Below are 18,374 nucleotides of genomic sequence, written 5' to 3'. Positions count from 1 at the left end.
AACCAAATGGAGGAAACTCTTCCAAATGGTAACTTGGAATGATGTTCAAGACTTATTGTAAAATAAGTTTACAGTAAGGTGTAAGGTACCTTATGGCAAAATTCTCTCAGAAATGTGTGTGTGGATTTCAAGTCACCCAGTCCTAGAACATTGTGCTCTTTAGAGATGCCATACCTGTCTTTCCCTTTGTAATATCAAAGCAGTAATATCTTCTCTGGAGGCTTGTTGGGTGAATTTAATGGAAGAAAGTTAAGGAGGTACCAGAACCATTGCTGTTTCCCCTCCATAGCCCTGCCACCCACTAAAGAAAGTTGGATGAGATTACTTAATGATTTCCCATTAAGTTGTATTTCCAAATATCATGATTACCATTTGAATGTAGTTGGTATGGAGCTTCGTGAGTGTCTGCTTCGTTTATTATGCATCACGTTCAGCTCCTTGTTATTTGCCTCCTAGTTATCATAGTAAAACTCTACTCCTCTACTCCGAGGAGCCCCTACCATCCGTATCGTCACTTTCCGGCCCAGCACTCTTCATACTCGTTCGTTTAAAGCATTCTACATTGGGCAAATGAATCTTGGAAGGCCAAAGCTACTGAATTTAGCGAGTTTGTGGAGGCGTTCCCACCGGTCAGCCAGGTGGAGTTCCACACACCCGATGACTGCACAACTCCTATAAGGCAGCAATATGCTGCAAACCCAGACGGCCACTCTTCTCACCCCTCGTCCCTTTGCTGTTCTGGATAATGAGGTCAATAGTCACCTAGGCAACTGCAAAACAAACTGAAATGGAGAAAGGCCTTCCGGCTGGTGACTAGCCGAGGTCCACCTGGCCCCAATAAGCTGCTGAACAAGAAGGGCTGCCAGAAATTTCCCCCTAGGGAATTTGGTGGAGACGAAGACCTGCTCACTGGACAACGGTTCCTCCCAGGATACCCCCAAGCTGAAGAAGCGGGCTCTGAGCCACCCCCTTTCACCCTCCTTTTCCCCACCCTGGCCTGGTGAAGGTGCGCGTCAGGATGTGGACTACTGAGCCCTAAAGAAATAAGTCCTTCCACTTTGACCCCACGGAGGATTGCCTGTGTGGATCTTCAACGAGTCTACCAGTGTCTAGACACGGGAGCAGTTCTGTCTGGCACAGCAGCTCCCTCAAGGAAGACAAGAGTGAGGAGAAAGGAAACTCAAGTCTGACCATTCTGTCCTGGGAGACAAGAGGAGGATCTCATCTCTCATCTTTCCAAGCAAGGCAACGAGACTTTCTCTCATCTTTCCAAGCAAGGCAAGGAGACTTTTTCTCATGAGGAAACAAAAAGAAGTTGGAAGGAACGAAACCAGCCTGGAAGGTGAATTCCTAAGGATTGCCCATTGAAACTGACAAAATGGCCCTTGTTTGATGAGAGGAATGAGCAGAGCATTGATGTGGTCAAAAAGGACTCGAGTGAGACTTTCCCAGCATGTTTCTACCAAAGCTTTGTCTAAGTTTCGCAAAACACTCTCCTAATAAGCAGATGTTTGGCTCTTCAGAAAGTCAACATGCAAAATGCCTTGAGCGTCCCATAACACTGATGCCATGAAGTTGCCTTTGGTCTGCCCTCCTTTTCCTTTGACTGGACCACTGCCATCTCTTGGTAGCCATCGCTTTGATGACGCTTTGTCTTCAGGATCATATTGGCAAAGCCATGTTCCAAATTCCGGTTACAATTTGTCAAACAGGTGCCCCAGAATCAAAATGCCTTGAGCGTCCCATAACACTGATGCCATGAAGTTGCCTTTGGTCTGCCCTCCTTTTCCTTTGACTGGACCACTGCCATCTCTTGGTAGCCATCGCTTTGATGACGCTTTGTCTTCAGGATCATATTGGCAAAGCCATGTTCCAAATTCCGGTTACAATTTGTCAAACAGGTGCCCCAGAATCGTGATCCCTCCTGTTGAAAATTTCCACTGATAGCTCTCGTCGTCACTGCAGCTGATCTGGGCACAATGGTTTTCACAGCCACTGCAGGATTCATCTTCCACATCTTCTCATCTCTTCTTGAAACAAGCCATACCTCCGTAAAGAGTTGATTTCTTTGGGCTAGTGTCCTTAGAAGCTTTTCTTCAAACATCAATGATTTCTTCATTCTTCCACCCAAGCTTCACCGTCAATTGGATGTTTGCTCTTGCTGCAATTTTAGCGGAAATCAAGTTGCACTGATAGGAGGCCTTTTCAGTGGATGTCTCATCCTTCTTAGTGCCTCCAATGAGATCCAGTTCAGAAAGGTTGTAAGAAGTTAGTACATGTTTATTTTAGTGAAAACGAATTGAAATCCATGCATAGATTTCTCACCATGTACATTTTCTATGAACTTTCGGAAGACCCCCTGTACTGAATATTGCCCAAATCCTGGGAGAGAAGTGGATGCGGTCCACTTCCTGTCTTCAGTTTGCCCACAGTGGAGGAGTGCACAGAGCAGGGAAAGGCAACCCCAGAGAGAGGAATGCCCTCCAGCATGCAGCAGACTGCTGGCCCAGTCCTGGCTCCATGGGCTGCTGTGTGGGCCCAGCAAGCTGACCAACCTCCCTGAACCTTAATTTAATCCTAGGTAGCCCAATTCCACTCGCTATTATAGGACTGCTGTGCAGGGACAGTCAATTAACTTAAGAAAAGGAACCTAGCTCCAAGGTTGGCAACCGGGAATTCCAGTTGATTCCATGGGCGGACCCCCTGAGGAATTCCCAAGCTGAAGTCTCGTGGAAGATGAGGTTCAGTGTGACTAGACTGAAGCACCAATCCAATGAAGGGGAAGTCCCACCCACTCTGCCCTGTGCCTGTATAAAGGTGAGGCGGGGCGGCCGCGCCACTCATTGAAGCCGCCAGTTGGGAGAGGAGCAGAGCCAGGCCGGTGCTCCCGAAGGCAGCAAGATGTTGCGAGCCACAGCTCCCTGCTGGTTCCCACCTGCATACCCAGAAGCTAAGAAGGTGGCCGAGGAGGCGGCCCACGAGGCAAGCCGCCATTTGGGAGAGGAGCAGAGCCAGGTCGGTGTTCCCGAAGGCAGCAAGATGTTGCGAGCCACAGCTCCCTGCTGGTTCCCACCTGCATGCCCAGAAGCCAAGAAGGTGGCCGAGGAGGCGGCCCTCGAGGCAAGCCGCCAGTTGGGAGAGGAGCAGAGCCAGGCCGGTGCTCCCGAAGGCAGCAAGATGTTGCGAGCCACAGCTCCCTGCTGGTTCCCACCTGCATACCCAGAAGCTAAGAAGGTGGCCGAGGAGGCGCCCCACGAGGCAAGCCGCCATTTGGGAGTGGAGCAGAGCCAGGTCGGTGTTCCCGAAGGCAGCAAGATGTTGCGAGCCACAGCTCCCTGCTGGTTCCCTCCTGCATACCCAGAAACCAAGAAGGTGGCCGAGGAGGCGGCCCTCGAGGCTCCAGAATTCCCACTGCCCTCTCATCAGCCTGCCCAGAGCTTCGGGCTCTGCGTGCCCCAGATGCACAACCAGGCCTCAGTACTCGTGGACATCCGGGCGGAGCCCCAGAATAGGGGTCCGGCGGTGCCCCCAGCGTGGCCCAAGATGGCGACGGAGGCGTGGTACTTCCCCGCGCAGAGGGGGTCGGCCTGCTGCTTGCCAGCCGCCCCAAGGCTGACAGAGAGGCCCTGTGGAGTCCGCGTCTCAGCCCCCAGGGAGAGGAAGAGGATCGCCCACTTTCCCAGCCCCTGCTTGGTCGCAGGTCGCACCGACACCAAGAGAACCCGGGTGGCCGGCAGCAGCCAACGCTCCAATGGCTCCAGGGTCGGCACACAGCCATGGAAGACTGGTCGCAACAGACGGGGGAGGGCATGCAAGACCTCCACCACACTCAGCTCTAAGCGAATCGTCCGTCGTCCATCCTTACCGACTTGGAAGAAACCCATTATCCTCCGAAGGTCTCGCTGCCAAGTCCCCACCGTCATCCGCCGAGGCTATCTCCAACTGTTCACCAAAGAGTGTCTCAAGTTCTGCGCCTCCAAGCAGGAGGCCGAGGAGAAGGCGCTGAACGAGGAGAAGGTGGCCTACGACTGCAGCCCCAACAAGAACATGTACCTGAATGTGGTCCTGAACACCCTCAAGAGACTGAAGGGCCTGACCCCCAGCTCCATGCCGGGCCTCAGCAGGGCCGCCCTGTACAGCCGCCTCCAGGAGTTCCTGCTCACCCAGGACCAGCTCAAGGAGAACGGCTACCCCTTCCCGCACCCCGAGCGGCCCGGAGGCGCCGTCCTCTTCACTGGCCAGGGGAAGGGGCCCGGCGACTCCTCCTGCAGGGTCTGCTGCCGTTGTGGCACCGACTACCTGGTGTCCTCCTCGGGCCGCTGTCTACGCGACCAGTTGTGTTATTATCACTGGGGGCGGGTCCGCTCCAGCCAAGTGGCTGCAGGCCGGGTTCGCCAGTACACCTGCTGTGCAGCTGCTCCTGGCTCAGTGGGCTGCCAGGTGGCAAAGCAGCACGTGCGGGACGGCCGCAAGGAGAGCCTCCATGGCTTCGTGAAGACCTTCAAGAAAGAGTTTTCCACAGACGCTTATCCAGGAATCTACGCCTTGGACTGTGAGATGTGCTACACCACGCATGGCCTGGAGCTGACCCGCGTCACCGTGGTGGACGCCGACATGCAAGTGGTGTACGACACCTTCGTCAAGCCCGACAACGAGATCGTGGACTACAACACCAGGTTTTCCGGAGTGACCGAGGCCGACGTCGCCAAGACGAGCGTCACGTTGCCCGAAGTCCAAGCCATCCTGCTGAGCTTTTTCAGCGCCGAAACCATCCTCATCGGGCACAGCCTGGAGAGCGATCTGCTGGCCCTCAAGCTGATCTACAGCACCGTGGTGGACACGGCCGTGCTCTTCCCGCACTACCTGGGTTTCCCCTACAAGCGTTCCCTCAGGAATCTCGCGGCCGACTACCTGGGACAGATCATCCAGGACAGCCAGGACGGCCACAACTCCAGCGAGGACGCAAACGCCTGCCTGCAGCTGGCGATGTGGAAGGTTCGACAGCGCGCCCAGATCCAGCCACGCCACCGGTCCGCCTCTCCCGCCGCCCTGGCCTGTCCTGAGCCCCAGGCCTCTTCCCAAACTGCCATCGATCCCGAGAGCTAGCCCTGTCCACCTCGCCGCAAAGCGAAAGAAACTGGAGCAGCCGGCGGCAGGAGAGGGCCAAAAGCCAAGACTAACCCCGACCCCGGACTCCCAGTCCCCCGGAGTCCCTGCCGCGGGCCGTCGTCCCTGTCCCCATCCCTCTGCCCCTCCCAGACCTCTGTCCTTCCACCAATGGGCTCCCCGAGGCCCCAGCCGCCACTCCCAGTCCCCGGTGACCCTGCCGCCGCCCCTGGCGCCTGTGCCCATCCCTCTGCCCCTCCCAGACCTCTGGCCTTCCACCACTAGCCTCCCCCAGCCCACCTGGACTTCCCCGGCCTCTGACAACAAGGCCAGCCCCCAGGCCCACCAGCCTCCTGATCGTCTTCGTTCTTGGGCCTCTTCCCCTTCTGTGGGGCTGTCTGAACCTCCCCTCCCCCAACCGATTTTTCCCCCGCCCCCGGGGCAGGCGCAGAATAAATGTCTGTATGAAGTTAAAAATTAAAAATAAAAAAAAAGCTAAAAACAACTGAAAGTCCTTTGCTTTTGAATGTGCGCTTACCTGGTTTTCTCTAGAGGCACCACTGTGAGGTGGCTCAAGCGCTTAGGCTCTGGAGTTAGACATCTGGGTTCCCATTCCAATTCCACCACTTACTAGCTTTGTCATATTGGACGCATAACTTTTTTGCGCTTCTACTTCTTGATCTTTCAAGTGTCATCAGAAGATAATTAGACACCCACACAATAGCAATGGGAGATTTTAACACCTCACCGTCAACATGAAACAGATCAACGAGACAGAAAGTTGAAAAGGATATCCAGGAACTGAACTTAGCTCTGCACCAAGCAGACCGAATAGACATCTACATTAACTCTCCACCCCAAATCAACAGAATATACATTCTTCTCAGCACCACATCACACTTATTCCAAAACTGACCACATAGTTGGAAGGAAAGCACTCCTCCGCAAATGCAAAACAACAGAAATTACAACCAACTGTCTCTCAGACCACAGGGCAGTCAAACTGGACCTCAGGATGAAGAAACTCACTCAAAACCGCTCAACTACACGGAAACGGAGCAATCTGCTCCTGAGTGACTACTGGGTACATAGCGAAATGAAGACAGAATAAAGATGTTCTTTGAAACCAATGAGAACAAAGACACAACATACCAGAATCTCTGGGATACATTGAAAGCAGTGTGTAGAGGGAAACATAGCATTAAATGCCCACAAGAGAAAGCAGGAAAGATCTAAAACGGACACCCTCACGTCCCAATTCAAAGAACCAGGGAAGCAAGAGCAAACACAATGTCTGAATCAGTCAGTCAACTTGCAACAGGGCTCCAAGAGAGAATGAACCACCATGCCTCTTTAAATCCACGTTTCTATTTGGAATCTTCAATGAGAGATGAGACACTAAGCAGCTAGTTTTGGTGGAATGGCTGATTTTGTCAATGTTTTCGGTGTGTGAGTGTGTGTGTGTGTGTATGTATAGATAACTAAATTAAACTGATAATTTGGATGCTTAAATTTCCATTCATTTAATTTGTGTATGTGAGCCCACGCACACGTATATACACACACACTAACACTTCCAGAACACTGACTTAGTGAAGAACTGGATTTCCAGTGTGTCAGACAAATTTCAGAAAGCGCTGAAGAAGGGCATTTCTGATGGATTTCACCGTTCCTGGAATTTTACTTTCCTTTATAACTTAGAGTTCTTCTCTGGAGATTTAATAGATAAAAGTCTTTTGCAGTGTACGTTATTTCATTGTATTTTTAGAATTTATTTAAATTGTCATTTTAAATTGACAAATAAAAATGATATATATTTATGGTGTACAACATGATGTTTCATATATGTATACATTGTGGAATGACACAAAAATCAAGCTAATTAACACATTCGTTTCCTCACATACTGATTTTATGGTGATGAGAACATGTTTCAAATCTACTCTGATAGCACATTTCAAGTATACGGTACATAGTTACCCACTGTAGTTGCCGTGCTGTTCAACATATCTCTAGAACTATTCGTATCTGAAATTTTGTATCATTAGACTAACATCTCCCAATCCCTCCCCGGCCCCTGCCTCGGGTAAGCAGCGTTCTGCTCTCTACGACTCTGAGTTCCACTTTTTTACATTGCACATAGAAGTGAGATCGTGCAGTATTTGTATTTCTGTGTTTGCTTTTTAAAACTTTATGATGTATTGATGTATTTTTTCAGACAGTGTCGGAGTCTGTCACCAAGGCTGGAGTACAGTGACACAAACACGGCTCACCACGGCCTCCACCTCCCGGGGTCAAGAGATCCTCCCACTTCAGCCTCCTGAGTAGCTAGGACTACAGGCGTCCAACACCACACCTGGCTAATTTTTGTATTTTTTGTAGAGATGGTTGATCTCCAACTCCTGGGCTCAACTCTTCCTCCTCCCTTCTCCTCCCAAAGTCCTGGGATTACAGGCCTGAGCCACTGTGTCTGGCCTTTGCTTTATTTCACACAGTAGAACAACCTCTAGGCTCATTCATGTTGCTAATGATAAGATTTCTTTCTTTTTCAAGGCTGAATAGGATTCTATTGGATATATATACCAAAATATATATATAGATAGATAGATATATACATTTATTATTATTGTCTTGGGGGGGATATGGTTTCGCTCGTGTTCCCCAGGCTGGAGTGCAGTGGCATGATTTCGGCTCACTACAACCTCTGCCTCCCAGGCTGAAGTGATTCTCCTGCCTCACCTGAGATTAAAGGCATGTCCCACCATGTGCGGCCAATTTTGTGTTTCTAGGAGAGATGGGTTTTCACCATGTTGGCCAGGCTGGTCTCGAACTCCAACAATTCTACTTCAACTATTTATTGGATACAAATATTTATGTGTGAGAAACAAGATTTTCAAGAGTGAAAGATTTAAAAACGACTTAATTGTACATCAGTAAGAGGCTGGCTAACTAAATCAGAGTACGTTCATCCTTACAGAAGAATACTATGCAGCTAGAACAAAACCAAATGGAGGAAACTCTTCCGAATGGTAAATTGGAATGATGTTCAAGACTTATTGTAAAATAAGTTTACAGTAAGGTGTAAGGTACCTTATGGCAAAATTCTCTCAGAAATGTGTGTGTGGATTTCAAGTCATCCCAGTCCTAGAACATTGTGCTCTTTAGAGATGCCATACCTGTCTTTCCCTTTGTAATATCAAAGCAGTAATATCTTCTCTGGAGGCTTGTTGGGTGAATTTAATGGAAGAAAGTTAAGGAGGTACCAGAACCATTGCTGTTTCCCCTCCATAGCCCTGCCACCCACTAAAGAAAGTGGGATGAGATTACTTAATGGTTTCCCATTAAGTTGTATTTCCAAATATCATGATTACCATTTGAATGTAGTTGGTATGGAGCTTCGTGAGTGTGTGCTTCGTTTATTATGCATCACGTTCAGCTCCTTGTTATTTGCCTCCTAGTTATCATAGTAAAACTCTACTCCTCTACTCCGAGGAGCCCCTACCATCCGTATCGTCACTTTCCGGCCTAGCACTCTTCATGCTCATTCGTTTAAAGCATTCTACATTGGGCAAATGAATCTTGGAAGGCAAAAGCTACTGAATTTAGCGAGTTTGTGGAGGCGTTCCCACCGATCAGCCAGGTGGAGTTCCACACACCCGATGACTGCACAACTCCTATAAGGCAGCAATATGCTGTAAACGCAGACGGCCACTCTTCTCACCCCTCGTCCCTTTGCTGTTCTGGATAATGAGGTCAATAGTCACCTAGGCAACTTGCAAAACTAACTGAAATGGAGAAAGGCCTTCCGGCTGGTGACTAGCCGAGGTCCACCTGGCCCCAATAAGCTGCTGAACAAGAAGGGCTGCCAGAAATTTCCCCCTAGGGAATTTGGTGGAGACGAAGACCTGCTCACTGGACAACGGTTCCTCCCAGGATACCCCCAAGCTGAAGAAGCGGGCTCTGAGCCACCCCCTTTCACCCTCCTTTTCCCCACCCTGGCCTGCTGAAGGTGCGCGTCAGGATGCGGACTACTGAGCCCTAAAGAAATAAGTCCTTCCACTTTGACCCCACGGAGGATTGCCTGTGCGGATCTTCAACGAGTCTACCAGTGTCTAGACACGGGAGAAGTTCTGTCTGCCACAGCAGCTCCCTCAAGGAAGACAAGAGTGAGGAGAAAGGAAACTCAAGTCTGACCATTCTGTCCTGGGAGACAAGAGGAGGATCTCATCTCTCATCTTTCCAAGCAAGGCAACGAGGCTTTCTCTCATCTTTCCAAGCAAGGCAACGAGACTTTCTCTCATCTTTCCAAGCAAGGCAAGGAGACTTTCTCTCATGAGGAAACAAAAAGAAGTTGGAAGGAACGAAACCAGCCTGGAAGGTGAATTCCTAAGGATTGCCCATTGAAACTGACAAAATGGCCCTTGTTTGATGAGAGGAATGAGCAGAGCATTGATGTGGTCAAAAAGGACTCGAGTGAGACTTTCCCAGCATGTTTCTACCAAAGCTTTGTCTAAGTTTCGCAAAACACTCTCCTAATAAGCAGATGTTTGGCTCTTCAGAAAGTCAACATGCAAAATGCCTTGAGCGTCCCATAACACTGATGCCATGATGTTGCCTTTGGTCTGCCCTCCTTTTCCTTTGACTGGACCACTGCCATCTCTTGGTAGCCATCGCTTTGATGACGCTTTGTCTTCAGGATCATATTGGCAAAGCCATGTTCCAAATTCCGGTTACAATTTGTCAAAGAGATGCCTCAGGATCGTGATCCCTCCTGTTGAAAATTTCCACTGATAGTTCTCGTCGTCACTGCAGCTGATCTGGGCACAATGGTTTTCACAGCCACTGCAGGATTCATCTTCCACATCTTCTCATCTCTTCTTGAAACAAGCCATACCTCCGTAAAGAGTTGATTTCTTTGGGCTAGTGTCCTTAGAAGCTTTTCTTCAAACATCAATGATTTCTTCATTCTTCCACCCAAGCTTCACCGTCAATTGGATGCTTGCTCTCGCTGCAATTTTAGCGGAATTCAAGTTGCACTGATAGGAGGCCTTTTCAGTGGATGTCTCATCCTTCTTAGTGCCTCCAATGAGATCCAGTTCAGAAAGGTTGTAAGAAGTTAGTACATGTTTATTTTAGTGAAAACGAATTGAAATCCATGCATAGATTTCTCACCATGTACATTTTCTATGAACTTTCGGAAGACCCCCTGTACTGAATATTGCCCAAATCCTGGGAGAGAAGTGGATGCGGTCCACTTCCTGTCTTCAGTTTGCCCACAGTGGAGGAGTGCACAGAGCAGGGAAAGGCAACCCCAGAGAGAGGCATGCCCTCCAGCATGCAGCAGACTGCTGGCCCAGTCCTGGCTCCATGGGTTGCTGTGTGGGCCCAGCAAGCTGACCAACCTCCCTGAACCTTAATTTAATCCTAGGTAGCCCAATTCCACTCGCTATTATAGGACTGCTGTGCAGGGACAGTCAATTAACTTAAGAAAAGGAACCTAGCTCCAAGGTTGGCAACCGGGAATTCCAGTTGATTCCATGGGCGGACCCCCTGAGGAATTCCCAAGCTGAAGTCTCGTGGAAGATGAGGTTCAGTGTGACTAGACTGAAGCACCAATCCAATGAAGGGGAAGTCCCACCCACTCTGCCCTGTGCCTGTATAAAGGTGAGGCGGGGCGGCCGCGCCACTCATTGAAGCCGCCAGTTGGGAGAGGAGCAGAGCCAGGCCGGTGCTCCCGAAGGCAGCAAGATGTTGCGAGCCACAGCTCCCTGCTGGTTCCCACCTGCATACCCAGAAGCTAAGAAGGTGGCCGAGGAGGCGGCCCACGAGGCAAGCCGCCATTTGGGAGAGGAGCAGAGCCAGGTCGGTGTTCCCGAAGGCAGCAAGATGTTGCGAGCCACAGCTCCCTGCTGGTTCCCACCTGCATGCCCAGAAGCCAAGAAGGTGGCCGAGGAGGCGGCCCTCGAGGCTCCAGAATTCCCACTGCCCTCTCATCAGCCTGCCCAGAGCTTCGGGCTCTGCGTGCCCCAGATGCACAACCAGGCCTCAGCACTCGTGGACATCCGGGCGGAGCCCCAGAATAGGGGTCCGGCGGTGCCCCCAGCGTGGCCCAAGATGGCGACGGAGGCGTGGTACCTCCCCGCGCAGAGGGGGTCGGCCTGCTGCTTGCCAGCCGCCCCAAGGCTGGCAGAGAGGCCCCGTGGAGTCCGCATCTCAGCCCCCAGGGAGAGGAAGAGGATCGCCCACTTTCCCAGCCCCTGCTTGGTCGCAGGTCGCACCGATGCCAAGAGAACCCGGGTGGCCGGCAGCAGCCAACGCTCCAATGGCTCCAGGGTCGGCACACAGCCACGGAAGACTGGTCGCAACAGACGGGGGAGGGCATGCAAGACCTCCACCACACTCAGCTCTAAGCGAATCGTCCGTCGTCCATCCTTACCGACTTGGAAGAAACCCATTATCCTCCGAAGGTCTCGCTGCCGAGTCCCCACCGTCATCCGCCGAGGCTATCTCCAACTGTTCACCAAAGAGTGTCTCAAGTTCTGCGCCTCCAAGCAGGAGGCCGAGGAGAAGGCGCTGAACGAGGAGAAGGTGGCCTACGACTGCAGCCCCAACAAGAACATGTACCTGAATGTGGTCCTGAACACCCTCAAGAGACTGAAGGGCCTGACCCCCAGCTCCATGCCGGGCCTCAGCAGGGCCGCCCTGTACAGCCGCCTCCAGGAGTTCCTGCTCACCCAGGACCAGCTCAAGGAGAACGGCTACCCCTTCCCGCACCCCGAGCGGCCCGGAGGCGCCGTCCTCTTCACTGGCCAGGGGAAGGGGCCCGGCGACTCCTCCTGCAGGGTCTGCTGCCGTTGTGGCACCGACTACCTGGTGTCCTCCTCGGGCCGCTGTCTACGCGACCAGTTGTGTTATTATCACTGGGGGCGGGTCCGCTCCAGCCAAGTGGCTGCAGGCCGGGTTAGCCAGTACACCTGCTGTGCAGCTGCTCCTGGCTCAGTGGGCTGCCAGGTGGCAAAGCAGCACGTGCGGGACGGCCGTAAGGAGAGCCTCCATGGCTTCGTGAAGACCTTCAAGAAAGAGTTTTCCACAGACGCTTATCCAGGAATCTACGCCTTGGACTGTGAGATGTGCTACACCACGCATGGCCTGGAGCTGACCCGCGTCACCGTGGTGGACGCCGACATGCAAGTGGTGTACGACACCTTCGTCAAGCCCGACAACGAGATCGTGGACTACAACACCAGGTTTTCCGGAGTGACCGAGGCCGACGTCGCCAAGACGAGCGTCACGTTGCCCGAAGTCCAAGCCATCCTGCTGAGCTTTTTCAGCGCCCAAACCATCCTCATCGGGCACAGCCTGGAGAGCGATCTGCTGGCCCTCAAGCTGATCCACAGCACCGTGGTGGACACGGCCGTGCTCTTCCCGCACTACCTGGGTTTCCCCTACAAGCGTTCCCTCAGGAATCTCGCGGCCGACTACCTGGGACAGATCATCCAGGACAGCCAGGACGGCCACAACTCCAGCGAGGACGCAAACGCCTGCCTGCAGCTGGCGATGTGGAAGGTTCGACAGCGCGCCCAGATCCAGCCACGCCACCGGTCCGCCTCTCCCGCCGCCCTGGCCTGTCCTGAGCCCCAGGCCTCTTCCCAAACTGCCATCGATCCCGAGAGCTAGCCCTGTCCACCTCGCCGCAAAGCGAAAGAAACTGGAGCAGCCGGCGGCAGGAGAGGGCCAAAAGCCAAGACTAACCCCGACCCCGGACTCCCAGTCCCCCGGAGTCCCTGCCGCGGGCCGTCGTCCCTGTCCCCATCCCTCTGCCCCTCCCAGACCTCTGTCCTTCCACCAATGGGCTCCCCGAGGCCCCAGCCGCCACTCCCAGTCCCCGGAGACCCTGCCGCCGCCCCTGGCGCCTGTGCCCATCCCTCTGCCCCTCCCAGACCTCTGGCCTTCCACCACTAGCCTCCCCCAGCCCACCTGGACTTCCCCGGCCTCTGACAACAAGGCCAGCCCCCAGGCCCACCAGCCTCCTGATCGTCTTCGTTCTTGGGCCTCTTCCCCTTCTGTGGGGCTGTCTGAACCTCCCCTCCCCCACCCGATTTTTCCCCCGCCCCCGGGGCAGGCGCAGAATAAATGTCTGTATGAAGTTAAAAATTAAAAATAAAAAAAAAGCTAAAAACAACTGAAAGTCCTTTGCTTTTGAATGTGCGCTTACCTGGTTTTCTCTAGAGGCACCACTGTGAGGTGGCTCAAGCCCTTAGGCTCTGGAGTTAGACATCTGGGTTCCCATTCCAATTCCACCACTTACTAGCTTTGTCATATTGGACGCATAACTTTTTTGCGCTTCTACTTCTTGATCTTTCAAGTGTCATCAGAAGATAATTAGACACCCACACAATAGCAATGGGAGATTTTAACACCCCACCGTCAACATGAAACAGATCAACGAGACAGAAAGTTGAAAAGGATATCCAGGAACTGAACTTAGCTCTGCACCAAGCAGACCGAATAGACATCTACATTAACTCTCCACCCCAAATCAACAGAATATACATTCTTCTCAGCACCACATCACACTTATTCCAAAACTGACCACATACTTGGAAGGAAAGCACTCCTCCGCAAATGCAAAAGAACAGAAATTACAACCAACTGTCTCTCAGACCACAGGGCAGTCAAACTGGACCTCAGGATGAAGAAACTCACTCAAAACCGCTCAACTACACGGAAACGGAGCAATCTGCTCCTGAGTGACTACTGGGTACATAGCGAAATGAAGACAGAATAAAGATGTTCTTTGAAACCAATGAGAACAAAGACACAACATACCAGAATCTCTGGGATACATTGAAGGCAGTGTGTAGACGGAAACATAGCATTAAATGCCCACAAGAGAAAGCAGGAAAGATCTAAAATGGACACCCTCACGTCCCAATTCAAAGAACCAGGGAAGCAAGAGCAAACACAATGTCTGAATCAGTCAGTCAACTTCCAACAGGGCTCCAAGAGAGAATGAACCACCATGCCTCTTTAAATCCACGTTTCTATTTGGAATCTTCAATGAGAGATGACACACTAAGCAGCTAGTTTTGGTGGAATGGCTGATTTTGTCAATGTTTTCGGCGTGTGAGTGTGTGTGTGTGTGTGTATGTATAGATAACTAAATGAAACTGATAATCTGGATGCTTACATTGCCATTCATTTAATTTGTGTATGTGAGCCCACGCACACGTATATACACACACACTAACACTTCCAGAACACTGACTTAGTGAAGAACTGGATTTCCAGTGTGTCAGACAAATTTCAGAAAGCGCAGAAGAAGGGCATTTCTGATGGATTTCACCGTTCCTGGAATTTTACTTTCCTTTATAACTTAGAGTTCTTCTCTGGAGATTTAATAGATAAAAGTCTTTTGCAGTGTACGTTATTTCATTTTATTTTTATAATTTATTTAAATTGTCATTTTAAATTGACAAATAAAAATGATATATATTTATGGTGTACAACATGATGTTTCATATATGTATACATTGTGGAATGACACAAAAATCAAGCTAATTAACACATTCGTTTCCTCACATACTGATTTTATGGTGATGAGAACATGTTTCAAATCTACTCTGATAGCACATTTCAAGTATACAGTACATAGATACCCACTGTCGTTGCCGTGCTGTTCAACATATCTCTAGAACTATTCGTATCTGAAATTTTGTATCATTAGACTAACATCTCCCAATCCCTCCCCGGCCCCTGCCTCGGGTAAGCAGCGTTCTGCTCTCTACGACTCTGAGTTCCACTTTTTTACATTGCACATAGAAGTGAGATCGTGCAGTATTTGTATTTCTGTGTTTGCTTTTTAAAACTTTATGATGTATTGATGTATTTTTTCAGACAGTGACGGAGTCTGTCACCAAGGCTGGAGTACAGTGACACAAACACGGCTCACCACGGCCTCCACCTCCCGGGGTCAAGAGATCCTCCCACTTCAGCCTCCTGCGTAGCTAGGACAACAGGCGTCCAACACCACACCTGGCTAATTTTTGTATTTTTGGTAGAGATGGTTGATCTCCAACTCCTGGGCTCAACTCTTCCTCCTCCCTTCTCCTCCCAAAGTCCTGGGATTACAGGCCTGAGCCACTGTGTCTGGCCTTTGCTTTATTTCACACAGTAGAACATCCTCTAGGCTCATTCATGTTGCTAATGATAAGATTTCTTTCTTTTTCAAGGCTGAATAGGATTCTATTGGATATATGTACCTATATATATAGATAGATAGATAGATATACATTTATTATTATTGTTTTGGGGGGGATATGGTTTCGCTCGTGTTCCCCAGGCTGGAGTGCAGTGGCATGATTTCGGCTCACTACAACCTCTGCCTCCCAGGCTGAAGTGATTCTCCTGCCTCAGCTGAGATTAAAGGCATGTCCCATCATGTGCGGCCAATTTTGTGTTTCTAGGAGAGATGGGTTTTCACCATGTTGGCCAGGCTGCTCTCGAACTCCAACAATTCTACTTCAACTATTTATTAGATACAAATATTTATGTGTGAGAAACAAGATTTTCAAGAGTGAAAGATTTAAAAACGACTTAATTGTACATCAGTAAGAGGCTGGCTAACTAAATCAGAGTACGTTCATCCTTACAGAAGAATACTATGCAGCTAGAACAAAACCAAATGGAGGAAACTCTTCCAAATGGTAACTTGGAATGATGTTCAAGACTTATTGTAAAATAAGTTTACAGTAAGGTGTAAGGTACCTTATGGCAAAATTCTCTCAGAAATGTGTGTGTGGATTTCAAGTCATCCCAGTCCTAGAACATTGTGCTCTTTAGAGATGCCATACCTGTCTTTCCCTTTGTAATATCAAAGCAGTAATATCTTCTCTGGAGGCTTGTTGGGTGAATTGAATGGAAGAAAGTTAAGGAGGTACCAGAACCATTGCTGTTTCCCCTCCATAGCCCTGCCACCCACTAAAGAAAGTTGGATGAGATTACTTAATGATTTCCCATTAAGTTGTATTTCCAAATATCATGATTACCATTTGAATGTAGTTGGTATGGAGCTTCGTGAGTGTCTGCTTCGTTTATTATGCATCACGTTCAGCTCCTTGTTATTTGCCTCCTAGTTATCATAGTAAAACTCTACTCCTCTACTCCGAGGAGCCCCTACCATCCGTATCGTCACTTTCCGGCCTAGCACTCTTCATGCTCGTTCGTTTAAAGCATTCTATATTGGGCAAATGAATCTTGGAAGGCAAAAGCTACTGAATTTAGCGAGTTTGTGGAGGCGTTCCCACCGATCAGCCAGGTGGAGTTCCACACACCCGATGACTGCACAACTCCTATAAGGCAGCAATATGCTGCAAACCCAGACGGCCACCCTTCTCACCCCTCGTCCCTTTGCTGTTCTGGATAATGAGGTCAATAGTCACCTAGGCAACTTGCAAAACTAACTGAAATGGAGAAAGGCCTTCCGGCTGGTGACTAGCCGAGGTCCACCTGGCCCCAATAAGCTGCTGAACAAGAAGGGCTGCCAGAAATTTCCCCCTAGGGAATTTGGTGGAGACGAAGACCTGCTCACTGGACAACGGTTCCTCCCAGGACACCCCCAAGCTGAAGAAGCGGGCTCTGAGCCACCCCCTTTCACCCTCCTTTTCCCCACCCTGGCCTGCTGAAGGTGCGCGTCAGGATGTGGACTACTGAGCCCTAAAGAAATAAGTCCTTCCTCTTTGACCCCACGGAGGATTGCCTGTGCGGATCTTCAACGAGTCTACCAGTGTCTAGACACGGGAGCAGTTCTGTCTGGCACAGCAGCTCCCTCAAGGAAGACAAGAGTGAGGAGAAAGGAAACTCAAGTCTGACCATTCTGTCCTGGGAGACAAGAGGAGGATCTCATCTCTCATCTTTCCAAGCAAGGCAACGAGACTTTCTCTCATCTTTCCAAGCAAGGCAAGGAGACTTTTTCTCATGAGGAAACAAAAAGAAGTTGGAAGGAACGAAACCAGCCTGGAAGGTGAATTCCTAAGGATTGCCCATTGAAACTGACAAAATGGCCCTTGTTTGATGAGAGGAATGAGCAGAGCATTGATGTGGTCAAAAAGGACTCGAGTGAGACTTTCCCAGCATGTTTCTACCAAAGCTTTGTCTAAGTTTCGCAAAACACTCTCCTAATAAGCAGATGTTTGGCTCTTCAGAAAGTCAACATGCAAAATGCCTTGAGCGTCCCATAACACTGATGCCATGAAGTTGCCTTTGGTCTGCCCTCCTTTTCCTTTGACTGGACCACTGCCATCTCTTGGTAGCCATCGCTTTGATGACGCTTTGTCTTCAGGATCATATTGGCAAAGCCATGTTCCAAATTCCGGTTACAATTTGTCAAACAGGTGCCCCAGGATCGTGATCCCTCCTGTTGAAAATTTCCACTGATAGCTCTCGTCGTCACTGCAGCTGATCTGGGCACAATGGTTTTCACAGCCACTGCAGGATTCATCTTCCACATCTTCTCATCTCTTCTTGAAACAAGCCATACCTCCGTAAAGAGTTGATTTCTTTGGGCTAGTGTCCTTAGAAGCTTTTCTTCAAACATCAATGATTTCTTCATTCTTCCACCCAAGCTTCACCGTCAATTGGATGTTTGCTCTTGCTGCAATTTTAGCGGAATTCAAGTTGCACTGATAGGAGGCCTTTTCAGTGGATGTCTCATCCTTCTTAGTGCCTCCAATGAGATCCAGTTCAGAAAGGTTGTAAGAAGTTAGTACATGTTTATTTTAGTGAAAACGAATTGAAATCCATGCATAGATTTCTCACCATGTACATTTTCTATGAACTTTCGGAAGACCCCCTGTACTGAATATTGCCCAAATCCTGGGAGAGAAGTGGATGCGGTCCACTTCCTGTCTTCAGTTTGCCCACAGTGGAGGAGTGCACAGAGCAGGGAAAGGCAACCCCAGAGAGAGGAATGCCCTCCAGCATGCAGCAGACTGCTGGCCCAGTCCTGGCTCCATGGGCTGCTGTGTGGGCCCAGCAAGCTGACCAACCTCCCTGAACCTTAATTTAATCCTAGGTAGCCCAATTCCACTCGCTATTATAGGACTGCTGTGCAGGGACAGTCAATTAACTTAAGAAAAGGAACCTAGCTCCAAGGTTGGCAACCGGGAATTCCAGTTGATTCCATGGGCGGACCCCCTGAGGAATTCCCAAGCTGAAGTCTCGTGGAAGATGAGGTTCAGTGTGACTAGACTGAAGCACCAATCCAATGA

This window comes from Pongo abelii, chromosome 7, assembly GCF_028885655.2.
Source record: "Pongo abelii isolate AG06213 chromosome 7, NHGRI_mPonAbe1-v2.0_pri, whole genome shotgun sequence".
Classification (NCBI taxonomy): Eukaryota; Metazoa; Chordata; class Mammalia; order Primates; family Hominidae; genus Pongo; species Pongo abelii.
Note: the sequence above shows the minus strand (reverse complement) of the source record.